General features: G+C 35.3%; 2 long non-coding RNA genes across 4 annotated transcripts in view; one reads left to right on the top strand and one right to left on the bottom strand.

The window, feature by feature from the left end:
* LOC103102555 (uncharacterized) lies at nucleotides 1-27,159 on the bottom strand. 2 transcript variants are annotated; one of them, XR_473280.2, is made up of 5 exons: nucleotides 26,995-27,159; nucleotides 23,532-23,662; nucleotides 15,551-15,657; nucleotides 3,167-3,250; nucleotides 1-511 (listed from the first exon to the last, which is right to left on the bottom strand). It is a non-coding gene; the product is annotated as an uncharacterized LOC103102555 (long non-coding RNA). The 2 variants fall into 2 exon arrangements; XR_001625125.2 differs by lacking the exon at nucleotides 15,551-15,657.
* Nucleotides 8,255-27,901, top strand: part of LOC103102781 (uncharacterized) — a 48,569-nt gene continuing 28,922 nt past the window's right edge. Inside the window, exon 1 of one of the 2 annotated variants that reach the window (XR_008912386.1) lies at nucleotides 8,255-8,410. This is a non-coding gene — a long non-coding RNA (uncharacterized LOC103102781). The remainder of the gene's footprint in view (nucleotides 8,411-27,901) is intronic. The other variant, XR_473286.3, reaches the window with a different exon arrangement.

Below are 27,901 nucleotides of genomic sequence, written 5' to 3'. Positions count from 1 at the left end.
TGACATATTTGGTAACTCACTCTTTAATGTGTCTGGCTGATGTGCCAAGGACTTAACAAATGTCAGATTTCATGACCCAGGGACAAAATCTGCAGGAATTCACAACACTCAGCAAACATTAAGGCAATTATAGTAACAGAGCAGACAACAGGGTGATAGATAGATAACAAGAACTCTGTAGCTGAGAACCAGAGACCATATCTGGGACTCTTTCACACACATTTCCTGCATTTAGGTTCTTCTGTTAGAAATTCATCTGGTGATATAAAAACAGGACAACAATGAGGTTGTAAGACTAACCTAATGTTCAGTATTTAATACTTCAAATTGGTCTGTCCTCCGAGATTCAAACAATAACAAAGGGATCAATTTGTCGTGTTGAAGTGACGTTGAGAGGCAAGAATGGCTGAAAGAGATGTGGTAGAGGAGCAGACATCAGAATTAAAGCTGTCTCTGTGCCCTTCATTGGAAGAGATTTTCATAGGAAGCACCTTCAGAAGACTGTCACTTTCTTGAAGGAGAAGGAGAGAAAGGATTAATGGAGGGGAATCTTGTCAGCACCATGTCCAGCAATACCATGGGCCTAGCAATCACTAACTTGTTTCTCAGAATTTCAGCTAGAGAAAGTAACAGAGCTGGCACAACTAGATTGGGTTATGTTGTCCTAGGCACATAAAAACCATATATAGCAGGTAGTTTTAATGAGAGAAAAACAGGACCTGGCTTTGGTAGATAGTTAGACTGGTCATGACTGCATAGCCCTTTGGAAGATTTGTTTATATTTAAGATAGACTGAAACCTGGGTAAAATTCAGCCATATGAGAAAAGTATGCCCACATTGGGATCCCTGGAAAACTTTCTTATTTTGGAAGAACAATGCTACAGAGACTTTAGAGCCAGAAGTCCTGGGTTCAAATCCTACCTCTAATACACTTGCTGCTTAACAGTTATGGGTCTAGGTTTCTTCATCTTTAAAAGAAGATAATTGGGCTAGAAGGATTTTGTGGTTCCTTCTAGTTGTAAATATGGGGTCTCATGGCTCTTTAATGTCAGCTTGTCTTAGAGAAATGCCTTTTAAAACCCATATGATTTTGAGAGAAATTCAACTTTAAATTATCAAATAATTCCTTAATTATCAATTAACAGAGTAATAGGGATTAAGCCAGTTTAGGACAAGAAGGAGATATAGGAGGGCCTTCCTTAGAAGCAATGAGGAAAGAGGTTCTCCTGGGGAAAGAGACATCAAAGGCAAAGCTTAGCTACTGTGCAATTTTGCCTAGGTCTTAACGATAGCATCAAAGTTGTCTCAAATGCCACCTTTACCATGCTGGTCAATGCTTGCAGAACTCTGATGTCAATTCTAGAAATAAAGACAATCCCCTGGGGTTTCCTTTTTCCTTTTCATGACTAGCTCACCAGTCTTAAGGGTATTTTATCTTAGAAGTGTCTCGTTTCTATAGCAATGAAGGCTATTTAGAATGCAAAAAAAGAGATAGTTCTTAAGACTTTATTCAGTGCAGGAACAAATTCCTCATCCCTATGATGGTTCCACTTTAATTTTTTTATTAAAATCCATGTTAAAATTATAATAATGTCATGCCTCTTTTCTACAGATGGCCTCCTTATGACAGAAGTGACCTCATATTCTTAAAGGTTTTTTCAGATTTTAGTCAAGCAGGGAAGGGTTCAAGCCCTTCCCAGCAAGAGTTTGTGTGTCTGTCATACTTAGATCAACCCAGCTGAGTTTTGAAAGGCTCAACACCAGAATACTGGCCTCCAGTGGATTAGAATATTTTGGTCACAGCAGCTCATGAATGTGTCATCAAAGAAGTGGAAGAGTTGCTATCTGTGGTGGAAAGGATACCTTGTGGATCAAAATTTATGTTCCTTTGGGGCAGGGGTATTTTCAATCTCTGTATCTCCTCTGCTTTGCACAATGCTGGCACCTAACAAATGCCAATCTACTTAGAAACCAAGAAGAAAGAATACTGAAGGAGATACCAACATGTAAGTTGAAGTCATTAAATAAAAATTAGAAGGTTTGCTTAGAAAGAAAGACCAATGTTTTGAGAAAAGGAAGGAAAATGTCCTGGGAATTGGTTACATGTTGCTGGATTAGGCATTTAATAAATGCTAAATTGTTGAGTTGAACTCAGGTTGGTTTGAACTCTTGGTTTTCCTTAGCATTAGCAGGGAAAGATTCAGATAGTCGACTTTCTCAAGAACTGACAGAGGAACTTAAGGAATTGGGATGTTTCTAACATGGATGAAAATAACTACAGATGAGTTTGTGGTCCCTTGTCTGAGATAATGGCATCCTTGCATGTGTACTTGATGTGGCAGCTGAGAAAGAGAGATATGCTACATATGGGAAGCTATGGGGCAAATAAGTATTACTGGTAAACCCAGGCATTTGAGCTGAATTTGATTGGCTGATCCAGCCCAATTCTTTGGTTTACAACATGCTATCAGGCTGGATCAAGAAGATTGGCATTGGGAGCATGAAGGTGGGGATAAGCATTTCAGAGGACTCATGATGAAACTTGTTATCCACCTTCAGAGAGAGAAGTGGTGGACTCAGTGCAGACCAAGGCATTTCTTAAAATTATTTTGTGATATATGGTGAATATAGGAATTTGTTTTACTTGACTATACACATTAAAATGGTTTCTCTCTCTCTCTCTCTCTCTCTCTCTCTCTCTCTCTGTGTGTGTGTGTGTGTGTGTGTGTGTGTGTGTATAGTTGGGGGAAAGAAAGGGTAGATGGGGAGAGAAAGAACTCAGAGCTGAAAATAAAATAAAATTGAATTTGATGAAAGGTATATAAAGACTTGTGATACAAGGTTCCGACTTAACCCTGAGAATTGCAGAAAAATCCAGTCAATACTTATATTTTACTCCCAGTTTCCATATTGCAATTCAGAAGACTCATAAAAATGATTTACTTCAGGATCCATGAAGCCTTTCTAGATCTGCTGAATAACAAAAGTTGAGACTTTGGGGTGCAGATACCAGACCTGGCCCAGGTTTCCTTAAATCTTTGGGAATGGGAATGATCCAGGATCACTTTGGACCTTCCAGGGCTGATAGCAAGTTGGACAGCTGCCCGCGGAACTTGGGTCACAGTGGAATTGACACAGACCACAAAATTCTGATGGGATACATACAATCTGACTTCTGGAATGCAAGAATAAGTCACTGTGTCAGCTCATTTCATTGTAGTCTTCATCATAGTTAGCCTTTATGTACACCTGTGGGGTTAACAAAGTGCTTTACAATATATTCTCATTTCATTTGATCCTCACAATAACCTTGTGAGGCAGGTGCTATTATTAATCTCATTTACCAATGTAGATGCCTATGCTAAGACAATCTCTGTAATTTTTCTATAGTCACCAAACTAGTAAAAGCAGGATTCAAATTTGTTCTTTATAGTTTTAAGACCTACCATCTGAGCCACCTAGTTACCTAGAAACATCTGTCTTCATATTGGTTGCTGTTTTCATAGGGGTCTGTTTCAGGCCCTGGGTATGTCATTTGTGCTTGTGTGTGTGTGTGTGTGTGTGTGTGTGTGTGTGTGTGTGTGTGTGTGTGTGTGTAGCTGTATTTATTTTAAGATTCTCTTGATGCATTTGTAGGTAGTTGAACCTGTTGAGTCTGATTTTGTCTGGACACATCCATTGCTAACTCCCTGAAAGAGATTGAGGGACATCAAGGATATATCCTTTGATTCTTCAATTTCAGTGTGAAAATATGCTTAAATTTCATCAGTTGGAGATGAATTGATTTAATTGGGAGATTTTGACCAGTTAGGGATTAATTGGTTAATCCAGCTATGGTTCCTTTGTATTAGAACTAAGGGCCTATTAAAAAGGGGAGATGCTGCAACTTTTTAGAAAGATTCTGACAGTACTGAACACAGACCAGAGAACAGAGTTTAGAAGGGACTTTGGACAGGGTAGGGTTAAGGACCCATGCATGTATACTACCTCCCCATCCTGCATCTCTTAACAACTCTATAGTTCATGTATTTCTTCACAATAATATATACTGATTTACTCTTGGGTGATCTTACTCAAAATAATTTAGGGCGAATGAGTAATCTTTTTCCTTGTAACAAAAATGCTTCTTTAAACAATTTTTGTACATAAGTAATCTATCCTTCAGCTCTTCCTAAATGGGAAATGTAGTTAGTTATTTTATCAGAATCAAAAGAAATTCCACATTAATACTATTTATGCTACTTTCTTTTCTTAATCCTGCTTATCAAAACAAAAGTATAGCACATACCATCACTGTGGGATTATTTCCCATTTATGGTATTTGAGGAAAGCTGCAGAAACAAGAACATGAGGAAGAAAAGGAAAGACCAGCTACTTATCTGAGAAGTAAGCTTTCTTTGCCCTAAGATCTATGTTTTTGTCCTTGTTTTCTCAGTTTAGTTATTTTTAATTAAATTTTTTTTCAGATTTCATGTTGATACAGTTTATAGTTGCTTTCTGACATTTTGTGTCCCGTGGGTTTTATCCTAAATACAATCCCTTCTGCTTCCCCTGGTAGCAGGTAATATGATCTAGGTCATACATATATTGTAATAAAATACATATTTCCATATCTGTCATGTTGTGAAAGAAGACATCTCTTACCCTAAAGAAAAATTCATGGAGAAAATAAAGTGAAGAATGGTATGCTTTGAACTGCATCCAGATTCCATCAGTTCCTTCTATGACAGTGGACAGCCTTTTCTGTCATGAGTCTCTTGGTATTATCCTTGATCTTTACCTTGCTTATAATAGTTAAGCCATTCAGAGTTGATCATTATACATTATTGCTATTGCTGTGTATTCTTGGTTTAGTTATAGGTTCATAGAACTAGAGCTGAAAAGGATCTCAAAGATCACCTAGTTCAACTTCATTTTACAGAGAAAAATACTGAGACACCAGGAAGCTGACTCACCTAAGATCATGCAAATAGAAAGTATCAGAGGTGGAATGTGAGCCTAACCCCTCTGAGTGGAGATCTGGGTTCTTTCCATCATACTACACTGCCTCCTTCAGTGAGATGTCAATAAGCATCACTTGTGATGTAATGTAGGCTATCTGGGGACAATCAACCAATCAACAAGTCTTTTATGCAGTACCTTCAATGGTTCAGGAACCATACACCATGGTCACACAAAGACAAAAATGCTAAGCTGCAGTTTCATTTTTGTCCTTGGATCTCTAGCACCACACGCTTTGTAGGCACTGAGTAAAGCCCATCAAATCAAAATAAATTGAATTTGGTTGGAGAGACAGATTCAGCCAAGAAACAACAGCACTCTCTGCTTTTGAGGCATCTACCTCAGTGATTCTGGAAAGCAGCTATCTGTGAAGGTTGGGGTTGGGTGAACAAAGTAAAATAAGTTTAGAAATTCCATAAATTAAAATATCATAATATTAGTAACTTGTAGCAGAAGGTGAGCTCTAATTACTGCCTGAAATGTGAGCTGCTAAGGAAGAAGCAGGACTAAAATATTTCAGTTCTGTCTTTCAGAAGTTTCCATTATTGCCTTCAAAGGAGTTTTTCAATCTGTCAGGCTTATCTAAGACAACTCAGAAGTTGATGTGTGTGTGTGTGTGTGTGTGTGTGTGTGTGTACCTACCAATGATTTTTAAAGTTGGTCTAGGCCCAGACACATTGTGTCAGATAATCAGATAATGCCAACATCAGCCAAGGTCCTAATTATGGTGTGCCACAGAGTGCCTTAAATCAACCTTGCCTTCATTGTCCTGACCTTCCCCTTTGCTCCCATCTAGAAGTCACAAATTTCCCATTCTGGGAACAAAAGGCATACCTGGCAATCTAATGATTTCTAGTTTTTATTGTCAATATAACTGTCATATTACTGGGTTTGCCCCATAGTATGATGAATGTCAGGACTTACATATAAGAATAGGAAGTATAGATAATAGCTATAAAAAATCTAAAAGGAAAAAGGCAGTTGAATCAATTCTATAGAGCACTCAAGGCACAATGTTGGTAAATCTAACAGCCAATGATAGTGGGTGTTTGCTATGCTTCAAAATGTAACACTATAAGGTGGGTCCTTTTTGGACCTCCTCCATGTTGCTTTAAGTTATGAAATATCAAATAGAACTTGTGGAAAGGAAGTTGTACCAGTGACTGTGATGATAGAGATCTAATGGCTAGAAATATCCTCGAAAGTATCTCTTCACCTTTTTCATTCCCATTTTTTTCTGGATGATAAAAAGACAATAACCAATAAAGGTAATTACTAGAGATAACTAATATATAGGACTGACAAGTATCTAAAATTGTGCCATATATTGAGAAGCAGTGTGGGTGGACTGCATAGAGAGTTGGTCTCAGAATCCAGAGAACCTGAGTTCATGTCTTGTTTTTGAGAGTCACCCTGGGTAAGTACTTGACTTTGTCTCTTTGGCCCATGGAACTTTAAGACTCTGCTTTGTAGCAGGAATTTTCTCATTAGGAGTTCCTTCTACCAATGAAAACACACATTCAGAATTCATAAAAATGTCATCGGTAATAAATGACAATGGCAATTCACATTGTACTATTGCTTTGGGTATAAAAGAAGCTGCTTTGGAAGGGAAAATTCCAGTGTGGTCATCATAGCATTAATCTAAAAGAAAAAGACAGTATTATTGATTATAGAATTGAAAACTGGAAGGGACTTTGGATATAATTGGAATACACAATCATTGATTTGTAGCTGGAAGGGGCTTGAGAAACCTTCTGTTCTATCTATTCATTTAACAGACAGGCAAATTATGGTTCAGAGATGTCAAGTAATTTATCCAAGGTTACAAGGGCAGGAATAAATATTAGAGTTAAGTTTTGAACTCAGATCTGTTAACTTTCAATAGAATGCTCTTTCCTCCACAGTCTTGGTATTAGAGACTATCCTGAAAGATTGAATGCAGCTTCTGCATATGCATCATGATACAAGGAAAAAGCAGCCCTGAGTTCATCACCAGAATATCTAGATTTGGGTCTTGATTCCATCATTTACTATCTGTTTGATATTGAGAACATTGCTTTATTTCTATTAGTCTCAATTATCTGATTTATAAAATGGGGATATATTATTTACACTGACTAACTCCAAATCACAGAACTGTAATTTTGGGCTTCCTTTTGGAAAGATGTGTGGCTCAGTGGGTAGACTGACAGACCTAGAGTCAAGAAGACACCAGTTCAAATCCAATCACAGACACTTCATAGCATGGGACCCTGGGTAAGGTACTTAAACCCTGTTTGCCTCAGTTTCCCCACTTGTAAAATGACCTGAAATGGTAAACCACTCTAGATTCTTTGCCAAAAAAACTACAAATGGTGTCACAAAAAGTTGGGCATGTTTGAAACAACTGAACAGCAACTCTAAGGACTGCTTTAAGGAAAACACTTTTGAACCTTAAAGGGCTCTATAATGTGACATATTATTTTCATATTCCATGCTTAAAAATAAAACAAGTTCACATATATACATGTGTGTATCTATGAGTAAATGTGCACATGTGTGTAAGATTTATAAGTATATATATGTAACTGTATAACTGTATATAAATATTATATGTAACTATATAACTATGATGAGAGCTATATAACTATGTATAACTATATAACTGTATAAAACTATGTAACTCTATATATGTTACTATAAGTATATATATGAATTTTTTTTTTTGCTCAGACCAGAGACTATATCAAACTCTTAATGAGATGGCTCAGCCTGCCCTAAATACACATTGGCATTCGTCTTATGAATGATCTACCTGGAGAGTTGCTAGGGGATGCTCAGGAGCTAAGTGACTTGTCCAAGGTCACATAGTCAGTATATGTCACAAGCAGAATCACACATTTTATGCTACAAAGAATCTTAGAGGCTATGTAGCCCAGATTAAAAAAAACCCAACAAACTATCCAAGATTATCAAAGTAGTAGGGGACGTGATTAGAACTTTAGTCTGGGTCTCCTTGCCTCTAAGGTTAGTTATCTCATCATTAGAGTATTTTCCCACATATTTGTTTACATGTTATGTGTGTGTGTGTGTGTACATAGACAGACACATACAAACTCTACCAATATTGACCATTTCATTGTCAATAATGATGTGAGAGGTTCATGTCTAGCCTGGCCCTAGTCTGATGTCCTATGCAAGCTGCTTTCTGGATATCACACTGAGAAGCTCTGACTACGTTCCTTGCTGAATGCATGAGCCCTTTGCTTCAGACTCTGTTCTGGCTTGGTGACAGCATGATCTGCCAGCTGCTTCCCTGCAGACAGCAGCCACTTGCGAAATTCTGCTTCAGTGACATTTTACAGTGCTGGATGTGTGAGCGATCGTTTGGCCCATGTATCCTTTAAGGGAAGAAAACAACTTCATGTAAGTAGTTGAGATTGAATTAAAATGAGCTCCAAAATGTTCTTTAGTTCATTTCTCTCCCGAGGTGCAATGTATAATTGCAAACTCAATGGTGAGAGCTGTGCTTACATCTGGTTTTTGCTTTGTATTATTTTTCTGTCATTTTGAAATACAGATATGGAGAGTAGCTATAAATAGGTGAAATCTATCCTCTGCAATGGAACCATTCATTCATTTCCCAAAACGAGGGGTCCTGAATTACAGATAAGAAGCAGGGAGGTGCAACATAAAATAAAAATAGAAATTAAAAAACAAAAACACTGGCTTGGAATCAGGAAACTTCTGTATCATGACAGCAACAGAATCCTGGTCCTGGAGTCAGGCTTACCTGAGATCAGATCTCTCTCTTAACTCTGATTAGTTATGGCACCTTTCTAACACAGCTTCTTCATTTGCAAAATGAGGATAAGTACCTACCTCACAAGATGTCATGGAAGACTCAGTTGAGATAATATAGAGATTTTGTAAAACATTAAAACACTATGAGAATATCAGCTATTATTAGTCCTAGCTTTTCTCTACTTAAATAATTTTAGATTTATGCATTACTCATTATCTTCATCATCCACAAATACTTATTGAGAATTGACTATGTTTAGGACATTATATCTTGTACTAGAAATTGATGGTGTTCTGAAGGCAGCTAGATGGCTCAATGCTTAGAGAGGCTGGCTTGGAAATTGAAAGTCCTGGGTTCAAATATAGCCTCAAACATTTCCTAGTTGTGTGACCATAGGAGAGTCATAAACTTAATTGCCTAGTTCCTACCTCTCTTCTGCCTTGGAATCGATAATTAGTATTAATTCTAAGACAGAACGTAAGAGTTTAAAAAAATATGGTGACCAAAAAACAGTTTCCAATCCTAAAGGGTTTACAGTCTAGCTTAAGAGAAAATATTGCACAAGAATATATAGCAAGATTTCTTAACTGCGGAAACATGAAATTTTTAAAAATCGATAATTGGATTTCAACATAATTGGATTGTCTCTGTGTGTGTGTCTCTGTGTGTGTCTCTGCTATACATATACATATACACTCACTAATGCACACATAGTTAAAAATCCCTACTTTAGGACTAGTTCTATGAAATGGAATATGAAGCAGTCTGATAAAAAACCTATAGGCGCCTCATAAAATGCATGGGATTCCAAAGGTGCCACATATACACATACACCAGAAGGTTATGAATCCCTGATATAAAGTTAGATAAAAGAAGGTAGTTTATATGTTAAGAAACAGTGTGGTATAGAGTAGATAGAAAGCCAATCTCAAGCCAGGAGTTAGGTAAAGCTGTGATCATGCCCCGTCTCTGACAAATAATTGTACAGGATGTATGACCCTAGACAAGGGGCCCATTCAAAGTCATTGACAACTCGCTAGAATTAAAAATCAAAAAGCAGGCACCAATATGCATTGATAGAGGGAGTTTTGTCAGTGGGAGATCCTTACAGACATGAAATTGTAAGTCAAGTCCAAAAAAAGGTCTACAGTATCTGCTAAATATCAAATCAGGGGTAAATTAATATTAAAATAATTCAGTGGAGGATAAGATGACCAAAACCCAGAACAATTAAGATAGACGTTATATGAAAAAGGTGAGTTGAATATTAATGAAAGTGCTGGGACTTTGGGGGGCTAAACCTGTGATTATATGAGTATGAAATACTGTTTCGCAAAAGAAAAGCAGTAGCATGAATATAGGAGGAGAAAAGGGTCCAAAGCATCCTGGACAGTCGGAACAGAAGAGGGGAAGGGAAAATTCACTTTAGTTTATGAGCACTATTTAAAAAAAAAAGGTCCTTCCTTCCTTTAGAGTCATACTTTATCATAAAATAAGGGATGAAATCACCCGGGAGGATCAACAACCTTATTCAAAAGACTGGGCACTCTGAATGATGTCTTTGCTGTTACAAAAATTCCAAAACTACCTTCAAAGAACAAATGCTTGTCACCAGTCAAGAGATTTGGAGAAATGAATGATGGACTCAGAGGAAAATTATGATAGAGTAGTTCCAGAAATATTTGAACCATAGCAGTTCCACTAAAATAAATGTGTGGCTTCTCAAGCTGACTTCTTTGAAGGGGGAAACATTCATTGGATGTATAAATTCTGTTTGTGGGAGAAAAAAGTTTTCTAATTGTTTTAGTTACAATTCATTAATCCTTTTGGAACTTTTGATAATAGGGATGAAGTGTATGGGAGAAAAAAGAAAGAGGAAACGAGGGAACAAATATTTATATGTATATATATACATATATGTATATATTAATTTCTCACTATATGGAAAGAGCTAAATGCTGAGGATATAGTTAAAAAATAAGACACTTTCTGCCCTTAAGGAATTAATATTATGACAGAGGAGATAACACATGGTACCAGTTATAGTTCATATAAAAAGATGGGCCTTAGAGTGCAGCATCAATGCAGATGGCAATGCCTCTTATTTAATATAATTTCCACTGACAAAAATCATGCCACTTTTTAATTTTGAGTCATTTGATGAGGCCACAGACTTTGTTCACAAGAACATGCTTTTCAGCATCTTCAATTACTGTGACTGAGGCATCTATAGGACAGTTGCCAGCTTAGGTTTCATCTCCATATTGATGGCTTCCCAGGGTGATGGCTATAGGCACCAGGCTAGAAGCATTGCTATTCCTAAGGCAAAGAGAGAGAGACTGATAGAAAAGAGAATTTAGGGAACCTCAAATAAAACGATCACTTAAAAAGAGTTCACTTCGTTCATAATTGTCCATCGTATTTGCCTTACAGTCCAATAATACAGCAATTTCCCTAGAACAGAGAAGGTATTTTCCTAGACTCAGAACTATTCTGGCAAATTATTCATTGAAATTTCAGCAGCATATTTCATCAGTGAATCAACCACAATAAGACACAGCTCCTGCCTAAGAGATTGCACTGCAAGGTTTAAATTCATCTCATTCTCCACACTGCCAAGAACGGTTCGAAAGTTCAAAGGGTCTCTAAAATGCCTGCACTGAGAGCAGCAACTTGTGGATATGGAAGAGTGTGGAGCAGGCACAAATCAGCTAGTGAAATGTGTTTTCTGATCATCAATGGCAAGAAGTTTTCCTGCTAGAGATCTGCTTTTATAAAGAGGCACAATCTTGATTCAAAGTAAAAAATAGCACCACCGAATTCCTTTCTGCTTGCCTTTCCTTTATGCTTTCAACTAGCTACTCTGAGAGTAATCAGACTTAAAAAAATTTAGCAGTACACAATTTCTCAGTCAATCAATAAACATTTAGTAAAATTTAATAATATTCTAAATAGTCTGCTAAGCACTGGTGAGACAAAGAAAAGTAAAAGATAGTTCCTGCCATCAAGGAGCACACAGTCTAATGGGGAGACAATGTATAAACAAATAAGTTCCAAAAAAAGCTCTATACAGGATGAATTGGAAATAATCAACAAAGAAAAGACATTAGTAATAAAAAAGGCTTCTTTATATATACATATATATATACATAGTATTTGATATATTTATTTAAAATTTATTTTATATTTTCTATATTATATAATTAGAACATATTTAATACACAAATAATATGTATTTTAAAACACCTTCCATCTTAGAATCATCACTGTGTATTGGTTACAAGGCAGAAGAGTGGTAAGGGATAGGCAATGGAACTTAGGTGTCCTTTCCTGAATCACACAACTAGGAAGTAATCCAAGGTCAGATTTGAACTCAGAACCTTTTATCTCTTGACCTGGCTCTCAATCCACTGAGCCACCAAGCTGCATCATAAAAGTTTCTTATAGAAGGCAGCATTTTAGAAGATGGGATCTAGGAGGATATGAGGAAAAATTTTTTTCTTCTCTTTGCAGAAATTTTTTCCCCAAAATTCAATTAATTGAATAGTCCTAGAGTGCCTACTCTGAGCCTAGCACTGTTTTTGGTACTGTGGCATATTAGACCTTTTTATTGAAGAGGCAAAACAACATGGAAGAATAGAAAGAGGGTTGAATTGGGAATCAGAGGACCCAGGTTTGAATTTTAGCTCAGTCACTTACTACTTGTGCGCTCAGCAGAAAGTTATTTAACCTTTCTGGGCCTCAGGTTTATAGAATATGGAAATGTGTAGAGAACTTCATCAAATTTATAAAAAGAAGAGCCATACCTCAATTGATAGGTGGGCAAAAGATATGAAAAGACAATTTGGGGATGAAGAAAACCAAGCCATATGCAGAAATATGAAAATAAATGCTCCAAATCCTCATTTATTAGAGAAATACAAATCAAAATTCTAAGGTATCATTGCATACCTATCAGTTTGGCTGAAATGTAAAAAAAGGCAAAATGACAAATGTTGGAGTGGATATTGAAAAAAAAAATGCGGTCTGACTGGTAGAACTGTAAGATCAAACCATTTTGGAGAGCAATTTGAAATTATGCCAGGAGAATTATAAAACTCTGAATACCCTTACACACAGCTATAGCACTGTTGGGTTTGTTTCCCAAAGAGATCAGGGAAAAAGGAAAAGGACCTATATGTACCAAAATATCTCACAGCTCTCTTTGTGGTGGCAAGGAACTCAAAATTGAGAGCATATCCATTGATTGGGGATGGCTGAAAAAGTTGTGGTATATGGATGTAATGGAATACTACTGTGCAGTAAGAAATGAGGACCATCTTAATTAAAAATAAAACTTGGAAAGACTACATGAAATAATGAAGAGTGAAACAAGTAGAACCAGGAGGATATTCTATATAGCTGAACAATTAACATTAGAAGAATAATTTGTGTCTACCTCCAGAGAAAGAACTGATAAATTGAAAATCATAATTTATATATACATATTTTTGTCAGTTGATATGTATGCTTTTGGGAAGTGATTGCACCAATGGGTTGCCTGGAAATTAATTTTTTACAGTATAAATAGAGAAAATTTCCAAAAAATATAAAGTAGGATCACTGATAAGATTATCTTTCTGGCACATTCCTAGTCTAAATTATAGATTCATGTGAGGTATCATGGCATAATATGTTGTGTACTGGAGTTGGCACCAAGGAGATCTGAGCAAAATATCTTACAAACAAGAAATATACCTTGTAAGCCAAATTTCTTTGTGTATTTTAAACAATTAAAGCTTAAAGCAGCACTAAGATTTTTGAGACACCATATATTATATATTGGTTATGTTTTTAAAAATACATGGAGGGTAGTGGATAGAGAGTTTGTCTCCTAATCAGGAAGACCTAAATTCAAATCTTGCTTCTGAAATATTCTGACTTAGTGTCCAGAGGCAACTAAAAACATCTCAATGCATCTATGTAATTCCCTTAAGATAGGACTTCTTTGCCTTTGGGCCATGAAATTTTGATTTTTAAAAAATATATATTTTAATAAATCACATAACCATGGAATAATATTCATAAAAATGAATAAAATAATGTGAAAAAATATATATATAAAATTACATTTCAATCCATTGGTGTCCTATATAATCCAATGCATTTTTTTTGTTTTTCAGTTACATCTGACTTTTTGTGACTTTATTTGGGGTTTTCTTGGCAAAAATATTGGAGTGTTTTGCCATTTTCTTTCTCCTTTCCATCTATACATGAGAAAACTAAAGGAAAGAGGGTTAAGTGATTTATTCAGGGTAACATAGCTAGTGTCTGAGGTTAGATTTGAACTCAGGACCTCCTAATTCCAGTCTCAGTGCTCTATTCATCACACCACTTATCTGTCCATATATTTTACTTTATATATTTCAAAATGTGTTATGAGGTGTTTGTAGACTTCATCCAATTGCCAAAGAAATCTATGACCTCCCCAAAGGTTAATAACACTTGCTCTAAAATTATAAATTTTAGAATAGTTTCTGGTATACATTGGATAGATTAGTTTCTTCATCTCTAATTCTCTCTTCCCATGAAATCACATATATCTCCCCTTCCTCTCTAAAAAAAAAAGCATTGTAAATAAAAAATGACACTCAATTCCCAGGCTCTGGTTTTCCCTTCCCACTATAAGTCTACATTCCTTTACTTCATGTATTATATCCATGTAGACCTTGATTTGAAAAATGTGTCCATTGTGACATTTTTATATCCATGAACAAACAAAAATGCCCAGTATGATAATTTCACTTCTAAATAACACATATGAGATTGCAAATAGGCTCATTGGAGTTTATAAGACCCACAACATAACCAAAAGTGTTGCAATAAATCCCAAAGTCATTGCATCTAAAGGAGTTTTCTCTGCATAATCCTGTTGTAAATTGGTGAAACAGGAATCAACTTTATATATTATTAAGCTATGTTTTTTTCTATTCTTCTAGCTTTGTAAATATATTTTCCTAAACTTTTATATATCCAAAAAAGAGAAAAAATATACAATGCATAATACTAAGTCCAGGACTACAAATACTAAAAATTATACAGTTCCTGCCCTATGGAATTTATAATCTAAAACTACAGAAAAGCATTAAATAGCCACACAAACAAGGATAATATAGAGAAATGCAATAAAAGAGACACAATTACTATTTTTTTCATAGTGTTATAAGAAATAATGAAGAGAGGAATCATTTTCAGCAAAGAGTAGAAGGGAAAGCTTTATAGAGGAGAGGGCTCCCTAGCTGGGTATTTAAGAAATAGAGGATTTTAACAAGTGGGATTTGGATAGAACATATTCTGGACATAAGAGGCCTCTGTGAATGCACTGATGAAAAAGAAAGATCCAGGAAAAGCTTGACTGAAACCTGGAATACATAAAGAGATATAGGAAATAGGACTAGAAACAAATGAGAGAGCTCTAAATAGGGTTGTGATTGTTAAATTAAATTGTGGTTGGACTCTGAATATTTATATAGGTGGTTGCCAGGGATTTAATTTCTAAATCCCAAAAATAAATTACTAAAGTAAATGAAATTTATGGTAGTTTATTTACAATAGAGGGAAGATATCAAGGAATGAGAGAAAGTGAGGAAAGTCCAGCTTCCTCTGAGCCAGATAGAAATACTAAAGCCCTAATCAGGAAAAAGAGTCTCAAGACGATGGGCCTTTCTCAAAGGTTTATACCTCCAAGAAAGGCAGGGTCACTAAGTCAGCCTTTCACTCACCAAAGGTGACCATCTAAATGGAAAGAAGTCTGGGTGTCTGTCTTCTGGTCGCTCCTCAAGTGTCTGTCTTCCAGGCTCTCCTCCAAGTCAGAGAGCTCTTCGATTTCCTTGAATAGAATATATCTGAATTGAATATCTCTTCTTCTGGCCTCTGGTGCTCTTTTTAAAGATCATTTTCTCTTGTGTCACCTCCCCTAAATTTTACATGTACCAATCACAGCAGACACACCTCTCCAGTACTGCCCACTCTTTAATTCACATCTTCTTTGGTTAGATTATATCTTTTTGGGTTTCTTAACACCTTTTTTGGTTAGTTCACCTTTTGTAGTTACTTATCACCTTTTTGTAGTTAAAATCATAGATCTACTTAAAATACTGATACCACCTTTTCGTAGATTAAAATCTAAAAATAGATTGTGGATTACAATTCAATGTTCCCAATAAAGAAAGAGCTAAGTACCTTCATTGTTACAATCAGGAGATTACATTTTAATCTTCACAATAAAGGAAGAGCTAAGCATCTTCATTGTTACAATTAGGAGATAGCTAAATCCAGTATTCACAGATGGAACCTACAGGAACCCAAAGGATTGTGAAATTGTCTATGTGAGCGTTTACACCTCAGAATTCAGCAAATGTCTCAAATCAGAGCTTGATTTATTATCTTGTTGATTGTTTGGATTTAGGAATGTGATGAAGAAAATGCCAAGATGCAGATTAAATTTCAAATTATTCCATGCATGCATTCCCACCCCCACCCCCAGAGAGCTGGCTGTTAAACATTTACTGGCATACCCTTGACTAAAACTCAAAATTTTTAGAATAAGTAACTGTAAAATTCCATTTAAATTGCACATTTCTATTTTTGATGTCTAATTCTATTACAAATAGATTTTAGATACTCAAGCATAATTAGTAACTAAAATGTCAAAAGTAACTAAAATTTCAAAAGTAACTAAAATTTTTACTAAAATTATTTTTCATCAATTTACCCTCCATAATCTATTTCAACATTTGTTGAGTCTGTATCTACAAAACTTCAAAATAATTGAATCACAAAATATTTGGCTGGACAACTTGTCTTCTTTTTGTGATCTTTACTATGACAGATAACAGATTTGAACTTTTTAAAAAAAAAATGAATTGACTGATTGTTTGGTAAATTCCCTGACTTGACTCATTTTGGAATAATTGTATGGATACAGCCTGAAAACACTGGTCCCCAGGAGCTAGACTGTTGATGATATTATATGTAGGAACAAATCTTTTGCTTCCTACACATATACCTTCATTTTTCTACCTTCTGTTTCTACAAATACATTTCCAGATTTTTCACCTTTCACCCAGTTATCCATTTCAAAATAATTCTTTTCCAACTTACTCTACCTTCCAGCATTGCCTACTTGCTCAACACATGTACCGCTTTTCAGTGGAAAATCTCTCTATGCCAAGCTAAATTTAAAAAACTTCTTAAAAATAAGAATGGGTATAGACTTCATGACTTCACTTCTTTTTGCACCCCTTGTAGTATGTTGACTTTTCCCTTAAGAGTGACTATCTTCTCTTTAAAGTCCATTTGTATGATAGCACATATTCTTCTATATATTATATATGGAAGGGAATAGGATTTCCTGCCTCCTCTAAACTTTGTTGGTGTAGTCACAGGATTTAACCACAGATGATGAGATTTTAATGTGGGAATAAGGTGTTAAAATTACTATATTATGAACAAATCCCTTGAGTGAATCATAAAGGAGAACACAGTTGGCTAAGCAGAAAATCAGCCATGCCTCTAAAAACCATTAAAAGACTCACTTGTGAAATCTTTAGAATTGAGACCATAATTCAGAAATAGAGGAAGTCCTTGGCCACTGAGAGGGAATTTTTTTGGTGGAAGGAAAATATTTCTTTCTCTTTCCCCTTATTTGGACATGGCACTTTGAATCAGAATTACTCAACTAATAAGAGACACTTTATTTATTAGTTTGAGAGATTAGTAACTATATGAAAGTTAAAAATATGCTTAAATATTAATTTTAAATGGAGTAAGATAGACACTCCAAATAATTATGGACAGAGAAATCACTTGAGAGGAGACCAGAAACTGTACCATTGGCAAAGAAAAGAGCTTTCTGCAGACTAAAAAGTAAGAAGTACCTTTGCAATCAATAGTAAGTGGAAGCTATGAGACCCTGGAAGCCCAGCAGAGTGACTTACCTAGAGGAAATACTATACCCATTCATGAAATGTATGAAGACTATAAGAAGTAAACAAGGACATAGAAGCTCTTCATTCCTCATGTTCTGAATTTTCTTCGGCAAATATGCTCCTTATCTGTGTGCTTCAAGATCATTATATTCTATATTTATGCCTGCTTTTTCCCAGAAATACCATCTGTATTAGTGAGAGATTAGAGGGGAAATGTTTTGTAGCTATTATTTATACTTTGACATCTTAACAAATATCTTTGAGTTGTTCAGTAGGTTTTCAGGTATATCTGATTCTTCATGACCTATTTGAGTTTTCTTGGCAACAATACTGGAGTGGTTTGCCATTTTATTCTCCAAACCATTTTCACAGAAGAATTGAGGCAACCAGAGTCAAGTGACTTGGCCAGAGTCACACAGCTGATAAAGGTCAGAAACCAAATTTGAAATCAGGAAGATCAGTCTTCCTGACACCAGGTCCAGCACTCTATCCACTCTGCCACCTAGCAGCCCAGTAAATATCTTAATGAATAGCTAATTTTGTCTAGGGATTGATTTTAAATGCGAGGCACACACCAGTTGGACTCATACTTTAGGAGTTGGTGTTATAGGAGAACCCATTATACAGAACCTAATTTTAGTAAATGTCCTTTATGGAACCCAACTGCAGATCCAAGGGCTAAGTTGAGTGTGAGTGTGTGTGTGTGTGTGTGTGTGTGTGTGTGTATATATGTGTGTGTGTGTGTGTGTTTATGTATTATATATATTTATCATATATCACAAAAATATTTAAAGGAAGTGAAGCAAAATGAATTAAAAACTGACCCCCCCCCCTAAGAATGTTCCACTGCTCACATATATGGCCTTGAGCAAGTTATACAGTTCCTCATTATTCTAGGCAAATTTATGTAGTTACTGAGGAAATATAGAGCTGGTTTGGTAGAGAAAATTCCTCCCTGGGAGTTCCCTGTACAAGTAAAATCATAGGTAAAATAAATTAAAAATTTTTAAATAATTTAGACCTTTTACCTGATATTGCTTTCCTTACTACTTGTCTTGACTGAAAGATCTTAACTTTCTGAAAAATTGCCCTTGTCCAACTAGTATGCCAGGGAATCAATCTCCTTTAATTCTCCTTTTCTACTGTGGCCTTTATTTTGTCTGCTACTTTGTATTTCTCACTTCTTTGAAAGTTGATAATGAGAAAGACAAGATGAAAAGATAGCAATGCTTATAGCCTTGTTAAAAAAAAAAAAGACATTACATTCTGAATGGGCTCTCAGGGTTTGATAAACATTTTGTTGGATCAATTAGGAAATAATGGACAAATTCCAGTGGACCACTAACATGAATTTATAACTTACAAAGTTGGGGATACATAGAAAACCTTATAGGTAAGGCTCTTTCAGTCTGGACTTGTACTATATGTTAGACTCCTGAGATGGATGCCCAGATGGGACTAATATTTTTCAAAGTTGGAGAAGAGTTTAATAATACCTACATGGTGTGATTTTGAGAGCTTGGTTTGGGGAAACCTTTTTATATAGCCTGTTTTTTATTATGTGGAATCCCATTTTAGAAGTCCCTTATCTTTAACCTGGGACAGCAGTTCCTAAACTTTTAAATTGGGGATTCTTATTACTCTTTTTTTATGTATGTCATGGATTGCTTTGGCATTCTGGGAAAGCTAACAGATCCCTGTCCAAAATAACATTTTTAATGTATTAAAAAATACACGTGGTTTCAAAGAAAACAAATTCTATTTAAATATAGTTACCAACATCTTTTTTTTTAAACAAATTTATTGACATCAAGTTAAGGGATCTTGACTTAAATTATATTTTTAACATTAAAAAATAGTTGTCCTACACTAGATAATATTGTTCTTTTAGTATGTGATTGATTGACAAACCACATTTGGTCTAATTCAACAAACATTAATTAATTATGTGCCTTATTCAGGGCACAGCATTAGGCACTGGGGATACAAAGACGAAAAATGAAACAACCCTCCTTTGGGGAATTTAGATCCTGCCAGGATTTGGGGGGGGGTCAATGGGAAGGGTGGGGTCATAATATATATTGAAGTAAATAAATACCAAGTATAGACAAAATAATTGCAAAATGATGAGAACACTAACATTGGGGAGGAATCAGGAAAAGTCCACCTAGATAGCAGTGCTTCTGCTGATCTTTGAAGGAACTTAGATCCTAGGACATACAGTTGACACATCTGAATAAGGGTCCCTAGTGCTCAATGGACTTCAAATTTGGAACCCTATTAAAATGTGAATCTCTTGGGGTGGGGGGGGGAAGCTCAGTCTCCTAGAGGAGAGTGGCAAAAGGAATCTCAGAACAGTGCTATTCAGTTAGGATGTATATTAGAGTTCTCTCAATTATTTCCCAAATACATTTATGGGAACACACTAGACATTAGAGTTGCACATATCATCAAGGCTCAGAACATCTCCAGCCTCTGCCTCATGCTAAAACCCATATTCTTCATATTCTGGTAAAGTTTTTTTTCCTCCCATAAGTTTGTTCACTCCATATTCCATATCTAGGCACCAGATTTCCTACCACCATGTCAAACAATGACCACAACTGTCAAGAGAATATCCCAATGCTCTTTCATAATCAAAGACATGATTATTAATTAAAATAATCTCTGAACCCCCTTTGAGTTTCAGACATAATTATCTGCCTTTTCATTGGTTGGCCCTTAGATTCTAAAATACCATCTAAAAAACCAGAAAACTCTCTTACCTTTGAATGGAACTATGTTGAGTCTGAACCCATTTGTGATTGTTGCTATTTAAGAGAGATAGAATGAAGATGGAAAGAGTATGGAAAGTAAAAGTAATCAAACAAAGCTATCAAAGGAGTGAAGGAGGCAAGACTGTGAAATCTGTCCCAAATTAGATTTTTCTGGGAAGATGAAGGCTAAGGGACATATGTTTACAAAAACATCAATAGTAGAATCAGGGTGAACATAGAACAGTCATCCAAATTCTGAAATATGAGTAGCAGGGTGGCTTCCTTCAATCCTTAAAGCAGGCAATTTCAAGATGGATAAAATAAAGTACTTGAAAAAAAATATGAACCTTCCGCTGGATATTCTCTACAACAAGGCATAGGTTTCTGGCCTTCCTGCTTTGAAAGTGAAATTGCAGACCCCAAGGGAAGATAAAGAACTTCCACAGTGGTGAACCTACAAAGACAATCCACCTCACAACCCTCTTGGGCTGCACATCATTTGGCAGACAGTCCTGGCTCCAAAGTGAATGGGAAGGAAGTACTTGAAATGGTCACCACTATAGAGAAGCACATGGTAATCATTTAGGCCTGTGGCTGTATTCAAAACCCCTAAGAGCTTCACATATTCCAAAGTATCATTGCCAAGCCTGTCAGTGATGAGCATAAGAAATGATTCTCCAAGACTTGGAATGAATCCAAAGGAAGACTTCACCAAGTACTACAAGGAATGGCAGAATGATGATGGCAAAAAAGCTTGAAAAATATTAAAATAATATGAAGAAATAATACCAGATAATCCAATTCCTTGCCCAAACTCTGTGTGCCTATTTTTTACATGGAAAACTAATTTGATGGAGATTTATAAACTAAACTGAGAAAAATCTAAAGCAGTAGGTGTCTGACTCCATTTTATTTGAGTGGGACAAGATGACTGATATTATTTGGATGACAGAAGGTAATAACTTCAAAGATATAAATGCTGTCCAGTCAAAAACTTCCCCATAAAACCCATCAAAGCCCACTCAAAGTGGTCTGTATTGGAGCCTGACATTCCACCTATGTCATATTCAATGTGGTCTATGCTAACACTACTGGCCTGAGGTCAACGAGATTTATAACTTGGCTATACTGATCAGATCAAGGATGGTAAACTGATGAAAAAATGCCTCCATTGGTTATCATTTCTGACAAGAACATATACCCTCTGGGATTGTTTGTCCTATTATAAAGAAGTGATCAATGATTTGATCATGCTGAAAAGCTAGGTTGTAGGGGCCAACAAGCATGTCATTATTCTTTGAAATCCGCTGCTGCTACTGATAAAATATCATACTTTAGAGAAGAATGATTTGAAGTTTATCACTTCTACTCTCTCCATGTTTGGCTATGACCATTTCCTGATTTTGGAAGGGAAGAAATCTTTCATGGAAGCCCTCAAAAAAGGACCTTGTTAATAAAAAGAAAGCTATTCAATGCTTGCAAACCCAATTCTGAATAAAACTAGAATTATTTTTTAAAGATTTCATTGACAATTTTTATTTTTACATCACTTTTATTACTTAGTATCTCTCCTTTTTCTCCAAACTAGTGAATCCTCCCTTGTAATACAAATGTAACAAATAGTAAAATTATTACCCTAAAAGGTATTGTGGATGAAAGATTAAGTGTTTAGATAAAATTCAATATGATAGCTCCATAATTGATTGTTATAAGACAGTCTTAAGATGTTTGGGATACATGTCTAGCCTTTTAGTGTCATCATAAATTTAAAGATGAAAATGATCTTATTTTATATCAGGGCCCCTCATTTTTTATATGAAGAACCTGAGATACAGCTAAGGAAGTTGCCCAAGGTTACAGAAATGATGACAGGGATTTAAACCTAGATACTTATTATACAATTACCTTTCTACTTCACCAAATTTCTTTAGTGACATTTTAGAGGGCTACTGTGCCTTCATAATTTCACTTTCATAAACAATTATGAAAAGTTAGTATTTATATTATGATGTTCTTAAACATTAGCATTGTTTCTTAAGAACATCTTTAGTTTTCATGATCATTATTAAGTTGTAATCATGGCATTTGAATCCATAGTAAAAATATGATTTCATTTCTAAAAGCCCATTTTTCTGGGAAAGAAAAGGATCAGTTTTATTTAGCAATGTTAGGATAGAGTTTAAAGAACCTTCTAGTTTTCTGTATTTTAGAGGAAGTAATTTCATATTGATGTTTTAATTCCTTCTTAGCTAACATCACTTGGAAATTCCCATAATGAAATCCTATCTTTAGTTTCTCTCTGTAGTAAAAAACAAAAACAAAACAAACAAACAAAAAAACTAAGTAGAGATTTGAGACCATTCCTCAGAGGGGTTTTTTATGTGACTCCCACATTATGTTGTATATGTAATGATGTTCCAAACCAAATCAATATATACTTTCAAAGTCATTGATTTCAGTGCAAAAGTGGGCAGAGAGAAGGATGGAGGAAAGTATATTAGAAAATATGGATCAGGTTTGAGAAACCAGAGGTCAAAAGTCTCATAACTATATGTCCCGAATATTTTTTTAGGGGGAAGGGAAAGCAAAAGAGAGTTTGAAGATACTAAACATGATGCAGCTATATTACATCCTATCAGTAGTACTTTTCTTTAAGTAATATATCATTGCAGAAAATTATTGTAGATTCTAGTCAAGTCTGATTAAGTAACCCTAGAACTCCTAAATTCCTGAAACTGCCACTGGACTAAAAAAGTCCACATCCCAAGATTGCTTTTCAGTCACCTGTGTTCAGAGAAAGAATCATGAGCAAAAGATGCTGCCAGAGATATGAGATCTAGTTGCTCACACTCACTTAGATGAGTGTGTGTGCTTCTGACAGGCATTGTAGCCTTTGCTTTCAGAGTGGACAAGGGGAAGAAGACTTTGGAAGTCCAAGATGGAGAAGTTTGGAAACCAAGACACATATTCAAAAGAGGCAGAAGAAAGTAAAAATGGATATTCTCTCAATTAAATACCTTCTGAGTTGGTTGCTAACTCTTCCTGATTCAGTAGCCAAGCCTTTTGGATGCACTCCCTTTCCCCATGCTTCTTACAGGAATCAATTGATTGATATTTCATACAAAAGGCCAGCTAAGTACATGTGTCCCTGAAAGTGAATAGAAGGAGCTCAGATCAGTTTTCTATATGTACCACAATTTTTCCTTTTTTTTAAAAGTAATTTAAGTGACTAATGGAATTGCCAAATTGAAAACCCAAAACATTAGTTTTTTTATATGAGGAATTAAAAATAAAAGAAATACTTGACTAGATCAGGTGTATGTGAAGGGAATCCATTCTGGAGGCAAAATTATCTTAAATATTTTTTCCAAAAAATTTATGAACTTAGCAACCACCAACAAAAAATCATATATATATATATGTATATAAATATAAGATATAAGATATATAATATAAGATAAAGTCTTATTCCAAACCTTTTGTCTTTATCACGTATCATTCTTCCTTCCATGTTTTGAAATCTAGCCACATTCCTTTTGATTGTTACTAATATCACTCTATTTCCAATCTCCATGAATTTGTACTGGCCATTCTACACCCTGGAGTGCATTTCCTCCTCACCTTTGTTTCATGAAGTCAATTTCTTCCTTTAAAAGGCATTTTAAGTATCGTCTTCTTCATGAAATCTTTCCTAGTCCCCATTACCCAAACTACTAGAGTCTTTCTTTCCAAACTATCTTGTGTTTATCTACTTTGTATTTATTTATAGTTATGGTGTGTGATATATATTTTACACGTATACATATACACACAATATTTAAGTGTGTGTATGTGCATACATGTATAAATACACAAGCATACATATGTATAGCTATATATGTGCTTACACACATATACACAAACATGCATATATGTGCATGTGCCATGTGTATGTGTGTATATGTGTGTGTGTTCACCATTAGCATGGATGCTACCTGCTAGTAAGACTTACTTAATTTTTGTAGTTAAATCTTCTAGATCCTAGCATAGTGCCTGATGCCGAGTAGGTGCTAAGTCTGGTCGACTGACTGATTGATTGACAAGACTAAATGAATTAACAAACCTTGAACAAGCAAAGAAAATGCTTTTGTTCTAAGTCCCTAGCCAGGCCTGTTCAAAGTTTTATTTTCCCTGTCTTCCTTCTTTTCTTTTTCTTTCCTTGAATAAATGTTAGTGTGCATAAAATTCCATTTCTGCTGATTTTGCTTTGCATCATCTCATATGGGTCTTTCCATATTTCCTTATATGCTTCATATTTATCATTTTTATGGTACTATAATATTCCATTGCATTAATATACCATAATTTATTCAGTCATTCTCCAATTGTTGCACATATAGGCTGTTTCTAGTATTTTGCTATTACAAGTGGAGCAGCTATGAATATATTTATACAGCTAGGTCCTTTCCCCCCCTTTTTATGATACTTTTGGGATAGAGTCCTAGAAATGGATGAGGCAATATAATCCTGAAAGCATTGAGGGATCATTTTACAAGATGTATCAGGATAGGGAAAATACTAAATGGATGGAGCAAATCAGAGATTATTTTATTAAAAGAAAATAAGGACAATTGAGAAAATATCCAGGAACTATTAATTCATATGCCAACTTTCTTATCTTTACAAATTTCTATATGAGAATGATCTATCTATGTTAACAAGTATACTTGATGAAACTATAAGAAGACAACAGGAAGATTTTTCAGATAACTTTCTAAAAGTGCAAAGAATACAACCCAAACTTCTGTGCTTATTATTTGTGTACATTGATTTAGTAGAGCTGCATGCAACCTTAGAGAGTATCTTCCAGCAAGTATGAGCATATATTGAAAACTTGTGGGATTCCTTCACAGATTTAATAACTAAATAGAAAGAGCTTTTTAAAAATATAAATTTTTAAGATTTCATTGTATTCAATTCCAGTTCACTCCCACACTGTCTTGCAGATTCATTAGACAAAGATGTCTTAGAGGATATCCTTTATGAGAAGCTTTCACTATATGAGGAATGGTTCCTCAGAGGCTCTTGTTTACAATGGATATTGTACTGATTGTACCCCAGAATTTTATAGTTTCCTCAGTAAGATTCATGATTAATCAGATAAAATCAGTCTGCCAATCCAGACTGAAAAAAAAAATCAAATGGATGAAAAGCATCTATCTTCCAGACTTTCCAAGAAATCCCTAAATGGAGTCATGAAAAGTCAGACTCAAATAAACAACAACAAAATTATGTATAATTGGATTGACAGTCCATTGGCATTACTACATCAATGTTTTTACCAAAGATGAACAAAGCTAATGAATAGTGAGTGAGATTCAAAATTGAATGGAAGAAAGAGAATGAACTAGATTGCATTTGGAAAATTTTGCAGTGTTTTAAAGATCCTAAGTTATAATTTGGTTCGAGGATACATTTCTAATAAAATATTCTTCTAATGATTCTGTATAGTTGAAAATATTGTTATGCTATGACCACAGAAGACAGAGGATTGTATTTGGACTAATGGGAAATAAAGAGACCCCTGGTGGGCACAAGAAGGCTGTGTCAAGTTTCAATAATGACCTACATGCAAGAAAGTATACTGGGGATATCAATGTGAAAATGTAGTTTGAAAAAAAGTAGACCTAACATTTAGCATGAGCAAAGGAGAATTGATAAATAGAAAAGTGCCATCCATGAAATCTGAAACCATCAAATATAAATGAACTAGCAGAGAACATTCAGCACATGGTATAGAAACTTTTTGGAGGATCAGGGAGTAAATATAGACAAGAATCATATAGGATTAAAAGGTATTTATTGTTTGTCATCTAGACCAATGGAAGGAATGCATTCATTAATGAGATCACAGATTTGAGTTATTTAAATCAGTATTCAGAAGGAAGTCTTCTTCATTTTACCTGAGGAGACAGAACCCCACTTATTAGATTATAACTTTAGAACTAGAAATGACGTTAGAGCTGTGGTTCTCAACCTCTCAATTGGTAGCAATGAGAATACATAATGCATATCAGGTATTTACATTCCAAATCGTAACTGCAGCAAAATTACAGTTTTGAAGTAGCCACCAAAATAATTTTTTGGTTTGGGGTCACTGCAACATGACGAACTGTATTGGGGGGTCACAGCATTAGAAAGGTTGAGAACCACTGCTTTAGAGTCTCAGGAGCCTATCTCTGCCATTTTATTATACTCTTATTATCCTTATTTTACAGATGACAAAATTGAGTTTGAGAAAATGTAATCTACCTTGACTTAATCAACAGTGACGTCCTCTAAGTCTCACATCTAATAAATGTCAGAGGTAGGATTTGAACACAGGCTTTCCTGGATCTAAGCTCAGTGGTCTTTGTATCTATGACAGCCCTGTGACAAAGGAACAATTTCCTTTCTCTTTACCCCTGGATGCCTATCTTGAAAGTACACTAGTAGCCTTACCTCATCACTAATTAATCTTTTAGAAATGAATCCTTATGGCCTTTAAGCATTGCTTCCATGGGAACAAAGCCACATTTTCAGTCAGGTCGGGTTTTAATAGTCACATGGCAAGATCCATTTCCTGTCTTTGACCTTCTATTTGGCTTGGTTCGATTATAAACACTAAGAAAGCACTACACAATACTTAAGAATTTTTGCATGGAATTCTTACAAGTGAAGAATTCTCTCCCTTAGCTTTAAAATGACACCTTTAAAGAAATCACCCCAGCACAAATGTCCTTATGCAATTACTATAAATGAGCTATTTCTTCTTAAGAGGATTTCCTCCCAGCTTGGATCATTTCCTGTTTTCACACTTTGGCTCTTGCTCCACTGAGGGAGGAGTTGATGAGAAGAGAACTTGGTTCTGTGATCTAGCCATGATATTGCTGCCAAAGCAGCAGCATTTTATGATTTTGTCATCCCAGGCATAACAATGATACCATTTTCTTTAAACATGGAAGTTGAAGATTGTCTCCCCCTTTCATCCCCACCAAGCAAAATAAAATGGCCAAGGCTCTTAGTTCTTTGTATTTATTGAAATATCTCCCTTTCCCCAGTGGTATTCTTTTTTTGTTTCAGCTTCTATACAGAGCTATTTTACTACCTTGGCTTTTTTTTTTCATGACCACATAAGGGGGAGAGAGCCTGACCACTGCCAATTTGATAACATAACAAACAAATGATAGAAACCCACAATTTTATTAGGAAAGGAGGCTCTAAAAGCACAAATCTCATTGACATCACTTATCTTTCTATAGCTTCTGCTTATGTGAATAAAAATATCTTTTTGTTTTGTTTTACTTGTCAGCTAAATAATAAAACGGGGGAAACCAACTTGAAAGACATGGGTGATTGGTACAATTGA

This window comes from Monodelphis domestica, chromosome 5 (genome assembly GCF_027887165.1).
Source record: "Monodelphis domestica isolate mMonDom1 chromosome 5, mMonDom1.pri, whole genome shotgun sequence".
Classification (NCBI taxonomy): domain Eukaryota; kingdom Metazoa; phylum Chordata; class Mammalia; order Didelphimorphia; family Didelphidae; genus Monodelphis; species Monodelphis domestica.
Note: the sequence above shows the minus strand (reverse complement) of the source record. Positions and strands in the feature narration are given on the sequence as shown.